Genomic DNA, 14,570 nt, shown 5'->3' with positions numbered 1-14,570 from the left:
GCCAACCCCCGGAGTGGATAAGGAGGGGGAGCATGACTGCTGCCCGGAGAGGTTGCCATGGTGACAAAAATTGATACAATGTTTGGGATGAACTTGGACCGGGGTCACTGGGAAATACTTACCAGACCACTGGAGAGCACGCTGAGGGAACCTAGCAGTGCTGTTTCCCGCCCACCCTCCCTGGGTTGGTGTGAACACGGGATATGTTATGGTTATATGTGTTGTGTTTGGTGTGTTTTCTTTTCTGTTTCTTTTGTCACAGCTGCGGTTTGTCCTTCGCCAGCAAGTGGAACTGAGAGCAGTGCCCGGACGGGCTTGGGGAGTCGCAGCCTGGTCTGGTTGAGGACGGACTTCAGGCTGAAGAGGCTCTGGAAGATTTGTTGTGTTAGCTGTCTGCTGGGAAGCTGTCTGCTGGGAAGTTGGCTGACAGTTGGTTTAAATTATGCTGGCTTAATAATAAAAGCTGTGGCCGTTGCCCTTACCCACAATTTGGTTGTCTGTGTTTTATTGGGGGGAAGGGTAACGGAAGATAAAAAGGGAGAGGGTCAGCAGTCATGTGCTATGTGTAAGATAACAGGAACACTTTGCAAAGTATATCCTTCTTTTAAAACCAAGCACCCACAACCGTGCCCCTTTACCAAGGTGTGACATTCTGCACCCCAAAAGACATCTATATCATCCACATATGTGCTGTTCTTGCTTGGCAGACCTTGGGCCCTGTTTTTTTTAACTCCTTTATATAGATTGGTCTTTAAACCAGCCAAAATGTGAGTGAATTAACCTAGACTTCTTACCGTTACAGCTTTCCTCCACCCTGTACCTCCTTCAAGGCCAGCTTGGAAACTTGAGAAAAGGGAATAAAGGCTCCAGAATGTAAAACAGCCATGTGCTTGCCTTGAGAGTCAAATCGAATTTTGAGATAGTTGCTGGTCCTCTCAGTACTCCTACCAACAAAAGGCAACATTACTGTAACAACAAAGTGAGCAATTAGGATTTTCTGTTCTGTTGTTGGTGTAAATCATTTGTTTGCCATCTTTTTTATTTTTTTTGCATTGTGACTAGATTTGTTCATAATAAGTATTCCTTTATTAAGTTCTGCCTTTGTCAAGAGACCTATTTAATAGTATTTTTGCACACGTAGATATATGCTAAATTGTGTTTTGTGGGTCTAATTTGCTTGGGAAACCAATGTACACCATTTAAAAAATGGACTTGGTGGTGGCAGCTTTTGATACTAAAGTTAATGTGGGTGGTGTTAAAAGGAATTTTGCAATCATTATTTTTGCAGACAAAAAGTGATTCTCTTTTTTAAAGGACCACTATAGGCACCCTGACCATTAAAGGCACCCAGAACACTTTCAGGTCCAGAAACTGCTATGTTTATATATGGGTTAATCCAGCCTCTAGTGGCTGTCTCATTGACAGCCGCTAGAGGCGCTTCCGCATTTCTCACTGTGATTTTCACAGTGAGAAGACGCCAGCATCCATAGGAAAGCATTGTGAATGCTATTTTAATGGACTGGCTGAATGCGCACGCGGCTCCTGCCGCGCATGCGCATTCAGCCGAGGAGGAGGAAGAGAGGAGGAGGAGAGAGTCCCCTGCCCGGCGCTGGAGAAAGAGGTAAGTTTAACCCCTTCCACCCCCTAGAGCCTGGCTGGAGGGGGACCCTGAGGGTGGGGGCACCCTCAGGGCACTATACTTGTTTTCCTGGCACTATAGTGGTCCTTTAACCCTTTCATCCCCAGAACACAGTCGCAGACATGCTTTAAGTGTGATTAATTTTTTTTTGTAAATCAGCAAATATTGGCTACATTTTGCAATTTATATTTCTATTCTCTCCAGTTTGCTGTTAGAATTTTGCTAAAGAGACTTCAAGCAAGGTGTTTGCTTGAATCAGTTTCATGTAATATTCATTGGATTTAGCAGATTCATTGTAATACACTTCACACTTTAAATTCTCAACATGCGCTTTTCTCCAGGAAATTATTTTGTTTTTATGCAAAATTATGATTCCATATGAGAGACTTGATTAGATTTAAGTAAACTGCTCATCTGCAGCGAAGTAGAAATGAATAATAATATTGATTATTAGGGTCCATTTTAATAACTTCTACCAGAGTTCAATCTAAGAGGTACAAGCTATGATATATATAGTATATGGGCAGTAAGTTGTTATAAGTAATATTTTTACTATACAAGTGAACTGTTGAGAAGTCAAAAGGGTTTAGTCACTAGAGTCCAAATTGTAACCAATGAAAATCCAAATTAGAAAACTTTTGACAATTTTTTTGTGTCAAACATTATTTATTAAGTTTTCATGTGGTTCAATACAGAGAGGCATGAAACGGCATTCAACTGAGCAAGTAACATATCATCGTACGGGCGAACAAATACATTTTATTTGTATCTTAGTGTGGGAACATATCTGGCTAAACAGGTGTGCTGTACATGCAACCACAGTGGGGTGGTCGCTTTTTACTAAGTCTAGGTAAATTTCCTTCACTCTAGGTAGAAATTTCATTTATACGGGTACCTGGGAAGGGTGCCGCATGCAGACAATGTGACGGCAGTGTACTCGTACCTCGCACAGAATCCTGACATGGGTCAAGTGACATGCTCAGGTCTCCTGCCAGCAACAGTAGGCCCTCCCTGAACCTATCCAGTTTGGCCAATGTTTTAGCTAGGAAGGTGTGTTGTCTACAATTGGGGCTGTATATGCATGCGAAGGTGTAGACGTGATCTGCAATGGTGACCTTGAGGAAGATATACCTCCTTCCTGGGTCCACTTGGGAAGCAGGGCAGAGGAATGGAACCGTGTGCATGAAGAATATGGCTACATCTGCTCTCCTAGCATCAGGATGATTGGCAGGAAATCCTAGTGGGAAGTGGTTCTTGGGTTTCAGTGACCCAGGGCCCCAGAAATGCATCTCCTGAAGGAACGTTACTGACACCTTCGCTGCCCAAAGCTGCTGGAGCAGTTGGGAGCGCTTCTTGGAGAGATTGAGCCCTCTAACATTGTTTGACCAGAGTGTATGTAGCGCTGGGCAGCAGCCCAACATGGTGGCGGCGCTCGGCCGACCCACCTAGGCCTCGTAGGGGGGGATGGCCCGGAGAGGGGGAGGGGAGAGAGGAATAAGAGTCAGTGGGTGGGTGGAGGGGGGCTTGCAACGTCGAATCTCATTCGGTTAGTCTCGTTCAGGGGTAGTGTCGTTAACCAGACCACCACTCCAAACTTCGATCCTATTTACAAATTGGGTCTGTTGCGTGGGATGCTAGGAAGGCCTCCTACGGTGTCCGTTTTATAACGTAAAAAGTGTGTTTGTGTCTGTGTCCCCATTGGCACCCAACCCGCAGTGGGTGGCTTCAGGGTAATCGGCAGGTTGTATGGGGAGGGTAGTTGTCTAGGCTAGTGACAACTTCCTTTCTGAGGTGGGGGTGGTACCCATGTTTGGGTGGGGTAGTCGGCGCATTCCCAGATACCTTTTTCCCCCAGTGCCCCGGGATTCCTAGTGCATGCCTGTGTCACCGGCCCTCTCGGTGCATGCCTATGTCACCCGCCACCCCATATGACCAATAGGGAATGTTTGCCGCTTTGCGGCTGCCAGGGGGCATGGCTGTGGTAAGCCACTCAAGGCATCTCTCAGTCAACCAGGTCCATCTCCTGGGTCTGTCAGGGGTTATACTGTCGTGGGATGGGTCTGGTCTCGTCTGGTGGCCATCAGAGGTGTCTCTGTCTCCCAGTAAAAGTGTAACATAACATCAACAGTGCAATCATTAATCAACTTGTGTCCCGCATCTCCTCAGCCACGCGGTCGCCTCGCCTCTCGCTTGTCCACTTTTAATTTGTGCGTAAGAGTGACAGTAGGGGACACCGGGGTGCAGCGGGCACCCAGTTTCTTTCTCCCCCCCAGCAGTAGTAGTCAGCCATCACAGCCCCCGACCCCCGTGTCCATCTGCATGGACCCTTTTGTGGGTGGCCAGTAGCTGTTCCCTGCAACTGGGCCAGGTGTGTCCGTGGACTCTTGAGCTGCATTTGCAATGGAAGTCTCCCCCCGGGCCCGACACCTCCATCCCACCCAAATCTGGAGTGTCCCGGAGAACCTAGAGAAGGAATGAAGGAGCATCTGCCAGCTCCTGGTGGTGTTGCCAGGCTCACCCCCACATCTCGCCTCCCACCCAATCTTGGGATCCCTTCAGACCATAAGCAGTCCGGGCTAGGGTGGAAAGCAGTGGGGAGCAGGGGTGCACAGTACATACCCAACCAGGGACCGTCATAATGTCTGCATGGTTCCAGGCAAGAGGTAAGTCTCACGGGTGGCCGCCAGTCGGGCAGGCTAGGGGTTGGCTCCAGCACCTGGGGGAACTATGACTGTCCACTTATTCTTCAGGGCCGTTCGACCCATCCCGGCGTTGTCTGCGGCTATGGTCGGGCCTAAGAGACGTGCTGGAGGGTAATCCAGGATCCAATTCGGGATAGTAATGGGTGGTAAGCCCACAGCCCGTAGGAAGCAGGGGACATCATTAGGCCAACGTACCATGTGCCAGTGGTTGTCGACTTTAGCTTGCAAGGTGAATGGAAAGCCCCATTTTTACGGTATCCTTCTTTCCTGCAACAGGCTGGTGAGCGGGTTCAGTGCTCGGTGGGCATCTAGGGTGAGGGTAGATAGGTCTTATTAAAGTAATACCTGGGAGTCCATGCACCTGATGGTGCGTTGCATTCTAGCTGCCATCATTATTGTTTCCTTAAGCTAAAATGACAGCAGGCAACAGATGAAGTCCCTGGGCTGGCCATCTCTTCTTGGGCCTCTGAGAGCCCGGTGAGAGCCCGCAAACAGGTCCGATAGGAGCTCTTGGGGAGATTCCCCCTCTAATTCTGGCATGACCCTGACACGGATTGTAATGGATCGACGGGCACCCCGACTGGGTACCTCAGTTAAAGGATGCTCCTAGCATTTCCTGAGGACTCCAAGCACTCTGGCAGACACCACAATCACCGAACCGGAGAAGCATATAAATTCTCTCAAGCATATAAATGCTATAAACAGCTGAATAGGCAAAACCATACCATTACTGTGATTTCGTGTGTCACCATATGGGACCTGCACAGTCATCTTTTAATCTTTATTTACAATAAATTTGTTTATTTTTATACCATCATTTGCTGCTTTTCCTGCTTTTGGGGGACATCACTCAAGATTCTCCATATAGCCTTTTGAGGCATCCTTGGGCATTATATACAGAGCCTGGCACGGCTCTGGAATCCGTGAGTGTATTCAATCACTTTTACATATTTTTATCTATATATACAGTCTATACTACGTACTATTTTTTGTTATTATAGGAATTTACTACATGGAATATTTCCTACATACATCTGTACATGTATAAGTATTACTATTTTTTTATTGATACACAGGGACTGGTGTGTGTATTTGATACTTGTTGTTTTCAAGTACTTTTATTTCATTACTAAAACGAATAGGTTTAGACTCCTAGCAGTCAAACTGGAACAGCATACAATAAATCCTTCCCCAATAATGAGACGACACTTCACTTTGAGGGTTAAGCAGGAACTGACTGTACTGGCACATACAGCCTCTTTTATTCACAATCCACAATGGGACAATAGAAACACACCCAGCATAATCCTCCCCTCTGCTTAGAAGATAATTGAGTCAATTACTGTATCTACTCAATTATCTCCAAGCTGAAAAGTTACACTTTTTATAAATTATTATAACTTTGTGAGATAACATCGTACATACATAAATTTACATAAAAAACTTATATTATTTTAACCAGTATAACTTGGGGACAAACATAACCAAAATTTACTTAAATAGGTTCAGGGGTTTAACGGTTAGGTCGAAGTCCTTTGTTTTCACTTGCAAGCATGGCTTTTCCTGCCCAAACCAGTTCCCACTGGTCTGGCAGTGTCCCTGGGACAACACCCTGCTGGAGAACAATGGATCCGGGTAAGGGGAAGAGGAAGTGTCCAAAAAGTTTCAGTATGTCCATACACTGTTTTTAAAAGGCCAGCACAGTACAATAAAAGTCCATTCACTGTGCTTAAAGGGCCAGTAGCCGCACAATAAAATACAATATGCCCAAATATTGCATTCAAAAGTACAACTTTACCAGGGGCCATAGTCAGCAGGTAGGAGGAGGGCAGCCAGGCCTCTCCAATGCCCAGTGGCGAGGCGGGTTCCGCCACACGGATATTATTGCATCGTCCTCTGTTGTCCAAGTCTTCCACTTGGCGTTGGAGGTCAAGGATGATGTTCCCTTGCCTTGATGTGGCCAGATCCAAGACCTGCTGATGTTGGGATGTTTGCAGCCGGTCTACTTCCAGGTCATCAACCCACTGCTCGAGTGCTGAGAGGTCCCTGCGGACCGCCGTGATCTCCTTGACAGAGTGGAGTTCAGCCACCATTTCAGACTTGTCCCTGCGGGTAAGCATATTTGCGGAAGTAACCGCCAGGTCAGCAGACATCTGTGAGAGAGTTTCCCCTCATGTGAATCCCTGAGTGGATTCTGCCATACTTTCTGAGCCAGGGGAGGAGGGTGCCATCTTGTCAGGGCCTCTTGACTATTTTAGTTTACATTTTGTCATTCGGATTTTCATTCACTACAATTCACAGTTCATTGAAAAACCTTGAAAGTGAATGCAAAGTGTACCGCGGCCTGCTCCGCCACGCTACACTCAGTGGTGTATACACACTGACAGTCACACACTCAATGACAAACACACAGACGTCACTGACAGACACAGACTCATTGATCTGACACACACTCATTTATTGACACACACACACACTGACAGATACACACTGATTGACACTCATTGACAGACACACTGATAGTCACACACAGACTCAATGACAAACACACTCATCATACACTGGCAAACACACTCATACACTGACAGACACACTCATACACTCACATGCACACTCATACACTCACACGCACACACACTCATACAATCACACACACACACACTCAGTCACAGACACACACACTCACTCACACATACACACTCACTCAGAGACACACACACTGTCACTCACAGACACACACACTCATTCACTCACACATACACATCACATACATTCACTAATTTATAATTTTTATCAATAAGCATTTTCCACCCAGCCTCCCTACCTAGAGAGCTGGTGTGGATGATGAATCTGTCCCTGGGGTCCAGTGGGGTTGCTGGGCGGCATGCGTCAGTGGTATAATCAGAGGCGGCGAGGGAGCTCTAATCTACCCGCTCTGCTCCCTCTCGGGCTGCCTACTGATGCCGGGAGCCGGAATATGACGTCATATTCCAGCTCCCGTAGCTTCAGCAAACGGCGCGCGAAGGAGCAGAGCGGGGAGATTAGAGCTCCCTTGCCGCCTCTGATTTTAACACACGCCGCGCCGGGGGTCCAGGAGGTGGCCTAGCAGGAGGGAGAGCTTCCCTCCTGCCGGTCACGGAAATCTTGCGCCTCCAGAGCCAGTGCGCCCTAAGGCGGCCACCTGTGCCGCCTTATGGACGCGCCGGCCCTGCCAATCATCAATGTGATAGCGTTATATTCACTAGAGATCCAGACACAGTCATGTTTCTGCTTTCGTATGGGTCCAAGGGAACCTATTGTATTAGTTAAGAAAAGCTTTTAAAAATAATCTTCCTAAAAGAAAGAGGGGGGGGATATAGTGTCCCCACAGACCCCATGTGCCACCCATGGGTGGCTGTGAGGGACACTATGTCCTCCCCCTTTAATATTATAATTAGGGCCTTCACCAGCTGCCAATGGGTGAGGGGAAGAGGGAGACAACTATGTCCTCACCCCTTTAATAATATAATTAGGGCCCCTCTGCCAATGGGAGGGTGCCAGGGGGAACACAAGGTTCTCCCCTTTTATTATAATAGCCTCTGGTATAAAAACATGGGGGTCTTATACACATAATTAGCCCTCAAGCTGTTGAGGGTTTTTAACTATTTGCCCGCTGGGTGCTAGCTTTTCTAAGTCCAAACTCGCATTTGAAGCACCCAGACCAAATTTAGGCCTAAATTGCAAAATCCCCACATTGCTAAATAGCGTGCACAATGTCTGGATTTTGCAGTCCGTTAAGCTTGCATGGAGCACTGCTTCCTTACGTTACATCTTTACTTTATGATAAAGATGTAGAGTCGCTTCTCCTCCCCATCACACCAGGAAGCACACAGTCAGGCTCTGTAACCCCTGCAGTGCCAGAAATTACCGCGGCTTTTTACTTTGCACGTCTTGGAAAGCCTAGAGTAGGATGAATAATTAAAGATGACTTACCAGTGGCTCGTAACATATTCATCTATTTCAAAAAGGATGAAGACATCCAGCAGATGCTGAAGAAAGTCCTGAGGGCATTTAGGTAAAATATCTATTAATAGAGCATATACTTTATTGTAAAATCGTTTTATTACTGTTCGGTCGGTTGAATGATTTTAACCCTTTTAGTGGTTCAACAATGGTCAAGTCCTGGCTTTCAGTTTCCTGAGGCCCTCTGAGGCTTTTTTTATTGCGTTCATTCTTTATTTTAAATTATCTAGATTCTGATGTGTCTCATCCATTGTCTGCTTCAGTTGTCTCAAAGCTCGGTCATGTAGCTATTCGGAGTTACGGAATTCAGGCGACCAACCTTTTGCCCGAAATTTGCGGCAAATTGCAATTCAGACACCAAACGCACCAGTCAAGTGAGTAAATAGCTACACTTAGGGAATTATTCACTAAAATCAGGAATTATCCTAAACAGAAACTGCATATTTGATGTAAAAATAGCCTAATTAAAAATGTTTTACATTTCTAACTTAGCCTAAAATATGCAATTCTATTATAGGTTCTTTCAAACTCCTAATTTACTGAATAAGCCTCAGCCTTCATCAGATTCATCTTCATTATACTTAAAAATAAACTTACGAGTCATATAATTGCAGCACATACTCAGCAATAACCAAACGTATGCAAAAATACAATTACATTTTATGTTGTTTATATTCAAAATTGTATGTAGGGATCTAAGCGGGACCTGGGAGGGCTAGAATGGCCTCCATCAGAGCATGGCTGGTCAGGCGTGGTACACCTTTTACACACGTGGGACGATTGTGCAGTCAACCATGCACATCATAGGTAATGAAGTGGTTAAAGACCAGAAGTGGATGGCTGATTGCCTGTGATCGGCTGGGTGTCAAATTCCGCATAGAGAAACCTCTATCACCAATTTCCATTTAAATATACTGTATGTAGTGAACGTCTCAGATTAATTTGAGCAGACAGTGAGCTCTTTAATAAGGTTCACTACTTATTACTCTCACGGCCATTCTGTGCTCATCATTGATTGGTTTCTGGAAAATACACAAAAGCATTGTTGTAAGTTAACCCCTTCATGTCAAGAAGCTAGGTCAGTTCCATAATATCACAACGCACATGGTACGAGATTACTCAGGATGGGGTTCATTTTAATAATGCAGACTATTTTAGCAATTTACTTTCGAAAAAGTCACTATTTCATTGGTGAAATCAACCCTGCTACTTAATCTTTCATCTGGGAAATAATTGGACCAAGTGTTCTCCAATGCATTGTGTAGCACATTTTCCTCCAGTGACCAGAGGCTGCTTATCCATCATATCACAGGAAATGTACACGGCGTAGAGCATGCTCCCATCTCCATCACGTTGTCATATTGTATTAAATGTGTTACACTCGATACTGTGTGCAGTTCATCTTGCATTAATAGCAAGTGTTCAAAAGGGCAAAATCTAATAGAGCTCAACCATAGTGCATTGCAGTGAAATAAAATACACAAAAACACGCACTGTATTTGTTTGTTTTTTTATATGAAAAATTAACCAGAGTGGTTTTGTATAGTTTGGAGATGTCTTTAAAAAAGGACTGTAGTTTATTTTAAAGCAAGGCAACTGTAATATAATCAGGGCCGCCATCAGGGGGTGACAACCATGACGGTTGTCACGAGCCCGGTGGCCCTGCGGGGCCCGGCCGTCCAGGCCCCATGTGTAGCAGCCAGACTGCCACCAGTGCAGCTGATAGGGCCCATGGGGTGGCCCAAGCACTCAATGGGCCCTAAATCTTCAGAGGCCCGGTCAGTGCTGCGGCTGTGTAGTACCGGGACCCTTTAAAAATGCCAGCCACACCACAAGAAGTGCTGCAAGGAAGTGATGGCCATTTAATTGGCACAGTGCCGTGTTTTGATGCACCTGTGCGCTAACCTCCCAATGCTTCCCTAGCAATTTACAGGTATACAGCAAGAGAAGTGATATTATATAATCTGTGATTTCCAAGTCTCACAGGGCAGAGACAGTAAATCCTGGCTTACACATAGCATGTGGCCATTGAGGCACAGATCTCGTCCTTGGCCTGGCTGAACATCATGGGAAATACCCTCCATAAAACTAAAGTAGTTTCATTAATCTGTATCTCGTCTGTGTCCTGATGAACAACTAATTGTGCCCAAATATTCTCTGGGCCCAGTGCACCAAGAGTGATCTATCTCTTCCAAAACTCAACTTCTTCCGTTTCTCCATGGTCAATTTGGCGGTGGAAAGGGTCATCATGGGCACTCTGATCGGTTTGTGACTATGTAGCCTCATACACAGTAAACTGTGATGCACTGTGTGCTCTGACACCTTTTAATAATGGCCAGCATGAAGTTTTTTAGCAATTTGAGCTACAGCACCTCTTCTGTGTGTTCAGATCCGACAGGCTTTCCTTTGCTTCTCACATGCACCAATCAGCCTTGGGTGCCCATGACCTTTACACCGGTTCACTTCCTTGCACCACTTTTGGGGACTAAACTCTGCATAACAGAAACATCCCACAGGTTTTGTAGTTTCTGGAGATGTGACATCTAGTCATCTAGTCATCACTATTTGGCCCTTGCCAAAGTCACTCAGATCTTATCACTTGCCCATTTTTCTGCTTCCAACACATAAAATCCAAGAACTGACTGTTCACTTGCTGCCTAATATATCCCACCCCATGACAGGTGCCATTGTAATGATAAAATCAATGTTATTCACTCCACCTGTCATTTTCTATTTTTATTGAGTGTTGTAAATTCCAGAAGTAAAAATGCCTCTTTAATTTGTGCAGTGTTCTCTGTATTCTACAGACAGCAACTGGCCTCAGAAGTCATTCTCTAATTAATATCTACAAGACAATGACACTTTTTGAAAGCATAAAAATAATATTTTCCTTAATACATTTGATTGCATTATTTTTATTGTGTCTGGGAATTGCTTGTATGATGTCACACTCGTGGGAATTTTGCTCATGAAATGAATTCACCATATGTCACCAATGTTTCCTTTATTTATTATAACAGTCCCTCATTGCAACATTTGAGAAAGGGGTCCTTGCAGAGGCGTAACTAGAAACCACCAGGCCCCGGTGCAAAAAATGTGTCAATTTTGCTTTAATCTTTGAAAACATGAAGGTAAACTAGTTCCATATTGCTAGTGATACCATGTCTAGTCTGATACAGTTTTGCGACTTACATTATCTGTCTAGTGACAGTCTAATTGCATGATCCTTCATTTACTAGTGTTGGATAAGCTTCTAAGTTTATTTTGGGTACACTTGTAAAATTACTTTACTAATTTAAAATATTACATTGTAAAAAAATAAATATCAATATATAAAAAAAAAATTAAATATTTTTTAAAAATTTTAAATATTTTTCATAATATTAAATATTTTACAAGTTTATCCAAAAAAATTAAATCATCTAAAAAACGTACCCAGCAATATTAAATAAAGGCCATAGTCTGGCTTCATCTTATTTTACAGAATTTCTTTTTTTTTTCGTTTTCTGCATTCAGGTGTACTTGTTATTCCTTATTCTCGTTGAGTGTTCCCTTGTATTCATGTGGAATCGTGGATGATACGTTTACCTTCACGTAGGTGTAGGTTATATCTATACGTTGTGCTACAACGTAGTCAGCAGCTGATACACCTGTGAACCTAGCCTTATATGAAATGCCATGGCAACACATTAATGTACAAGAACTCACTTGGACCATCTGAAATTCAAGATTAAGTGGAGTTGAACAATGAAAGTGTTTTGCTATTATGTCACCGAGAGGTCTGAAGATTATCAGTATTTCTGAAAAACACTGCTTCGAACATAAAATAAACACATCATAATAAGTATAACTTGTCAGAGGATAATATTGCAGCTATATATTGTGAATGACTAGCAAATGTACAGATGAGAAGATATTTCACTATCCATATTTCTAACCTCTTCAGCATAACCATTCTACTATCAGCATAGCAGTAAATGACACAGATATGGAGAGTAAACACGTCTAAATTGACTCCAATTAGATGCTGAGGAATCCCACAATTCCTAGTAATTATATGGCACCCCACACGCTAGGAATTATTGGAAGCCATACCTTTTATTTGGGTTGATATACAGTTTTCCCATCTACGTCAGCGTGAGCTTGAGGTCCTGTACATAATTCTATATTACTATATAGCTTTACGCAGCAATGTTACTTTTGACCTGGGAAAACAAAAAAGTTTTTAAATTAAACCAATTTCTTATTAGATAAAGATTTTATTTTCCAGAATAAAGAATAAAAAAATTGCACTGTCTGCTCTTACAAAACACACGTGAAGAGGTGTGGGATGTATGTTGGATTATAAGAGAAGTCACTGTTGAGTGGATTCTTCGCCATGTATTTTCGATTGAGACAAATAAATCGTACGCTTGTTCTACATCTTAGAAATGCCTGTGAGATGGCTCAGTAAAAAAAATCCATTTGAGGTTGATACAATGAGGACCATTCAGTTGGGTAATAAAACCAGAAACTGCAAAATAAGTTAAAGCTAAATGTAGTTTTCTGAATAAATTCTAATTATTATTATGGGCTACCAAATGTAAATATTCATAGTTTAGATACTATTATTTGAGAAGCATTTGATTGTGTCAAGGCTACACTACCCAACATACAAGTAGGTCACTAATAAGCAGACCGAAAGGACATATTGCCGGACCTTTGAATGGGCGAGTTTAACCTAAAAATGAGAGTGTAAAGTTAAAACTAGCCAAGATCAGGATACCAGAAATACGGGAATACGATATAACTAGCCTGGTCAGGATTACATGAGGGTGCACTGAACTGTGCCAGGGAACTTCGCTAAGAACTGGTTTAAGGTAAGTAAAATTTCACCGGTTTTGGTGGGGGGTGGAAACGTTACAATAATGCCAATAATGCATTATTCTATCATACAGAAAAAGGGTTGGAGAAACCCTTTACGTTTTGTAGCTGCCAATTACCAGTCGCTAAATATTTTTTTTTTCTTATAACAGCAATTGCAATGTTAGAATGTGACGGCAGGTAATAATCATTCGGCCCATCTAGTTTGCCCAATTTTCTAGATACTTTCATTACTCCATGGCCTTATCTTATAGTTAGGATAGCCTTATGCCTATCCCACGCATGCTTAAACTCCTTTACTGTGTTAACCTCTACCGCTTCAGCTGGAAGGCTATTCCATGCATCCACTACCCTCTCAGTAAAGTAATACTTCCTGATATTATTTTTAAGCCTTTGCCCCAGTAATTTAAGATTATGTCCTCTTGTTGTGGTAGTTTTTCTTCTTTTAAATATAGTCTCCTCCTTTACTGAGTTGATTCCCTTTATGTATTTAAATGTTTCTATCATATCCCCCCTGTCTCATCTTTCCTCCAAGCTATACATGTTAAGATCCTTTAACCTTTCCTGATAAGTTTTATCCTGCAATCCATGAACCAGTTTAGTAGTCCTTCTCTGAACTCTCTCTAAGGTATCAATATCCTTCTGAAGATATGGTCTCCAATACTGTGTACAATACTCCAAGTGAGGTCTCACCAGTGTTCTGTACAATGGAATGAGCACTTCCCTCTTCCTACTGCCAATACCTCTCCCTATACAACCAAGCATTCTGATAGCATGTCCTGCTGCTCTATAACATTGTCTGCCTACCTTTAAGTCCTCAGAAATAATCATCCCTAAATCCCTTTCCTCAGATGTTGAGGTTAGGACTCTATCAAATATTCTGTACTCTCCCTTGGGTTTTTACGTCCATTATCTTGCACTTATCCACATTAAATGTTAACTTTCACCAAGTGAAAATTAAATGATCGGTTAGTTACATTGCTGATTACACATGCCAACTGGTTCTGGGATCCTCTGCAGAGTTAAGCTGCCCTTAAACCATTCACTACCAAACACAATTTGTTTTAAAAATTATTAGCATAGCGTTACATGGGATGCACAACTGACATTAACACTTTCCATATTTTTTTCATTATTTAAAAAAAATACGGAGATAAAAAAAAAAAGGGAATTGAAGAAGATATAATAAAAGAAAATTAGATAAAAAGTTTCAAAGATTATATGGTATCCCAAATCTTACACAGAAGCAGGAATATAAGTTTTGTGAAATATAGTAGGTGTGAAAACAAAGATTAACAAAAATAATCAAGTACCCAACTCATGGATATTTGTAAGGAATATGATGACATTTTTTTTAATAACCT

The sequence above is a fragment of the Pelobates fuscus genome, chromosome 7 (assembly GCF_036172605.1).
Source record: "Pelobates fuscus isolate aPelFus1 chromosome 7, aPelFus1.pri, whole genome shotgun sequence".
NCBI lineage: Eukaryota > Metazoa > Chordata > Amphibia > Anura > Pelobatidae > Pelobates > Pelobates fuscus.
The sequence above is the reverse complement of the archived record's forward strand: the minus strand, read 5'-3'. Positions refer to the sequence as shown.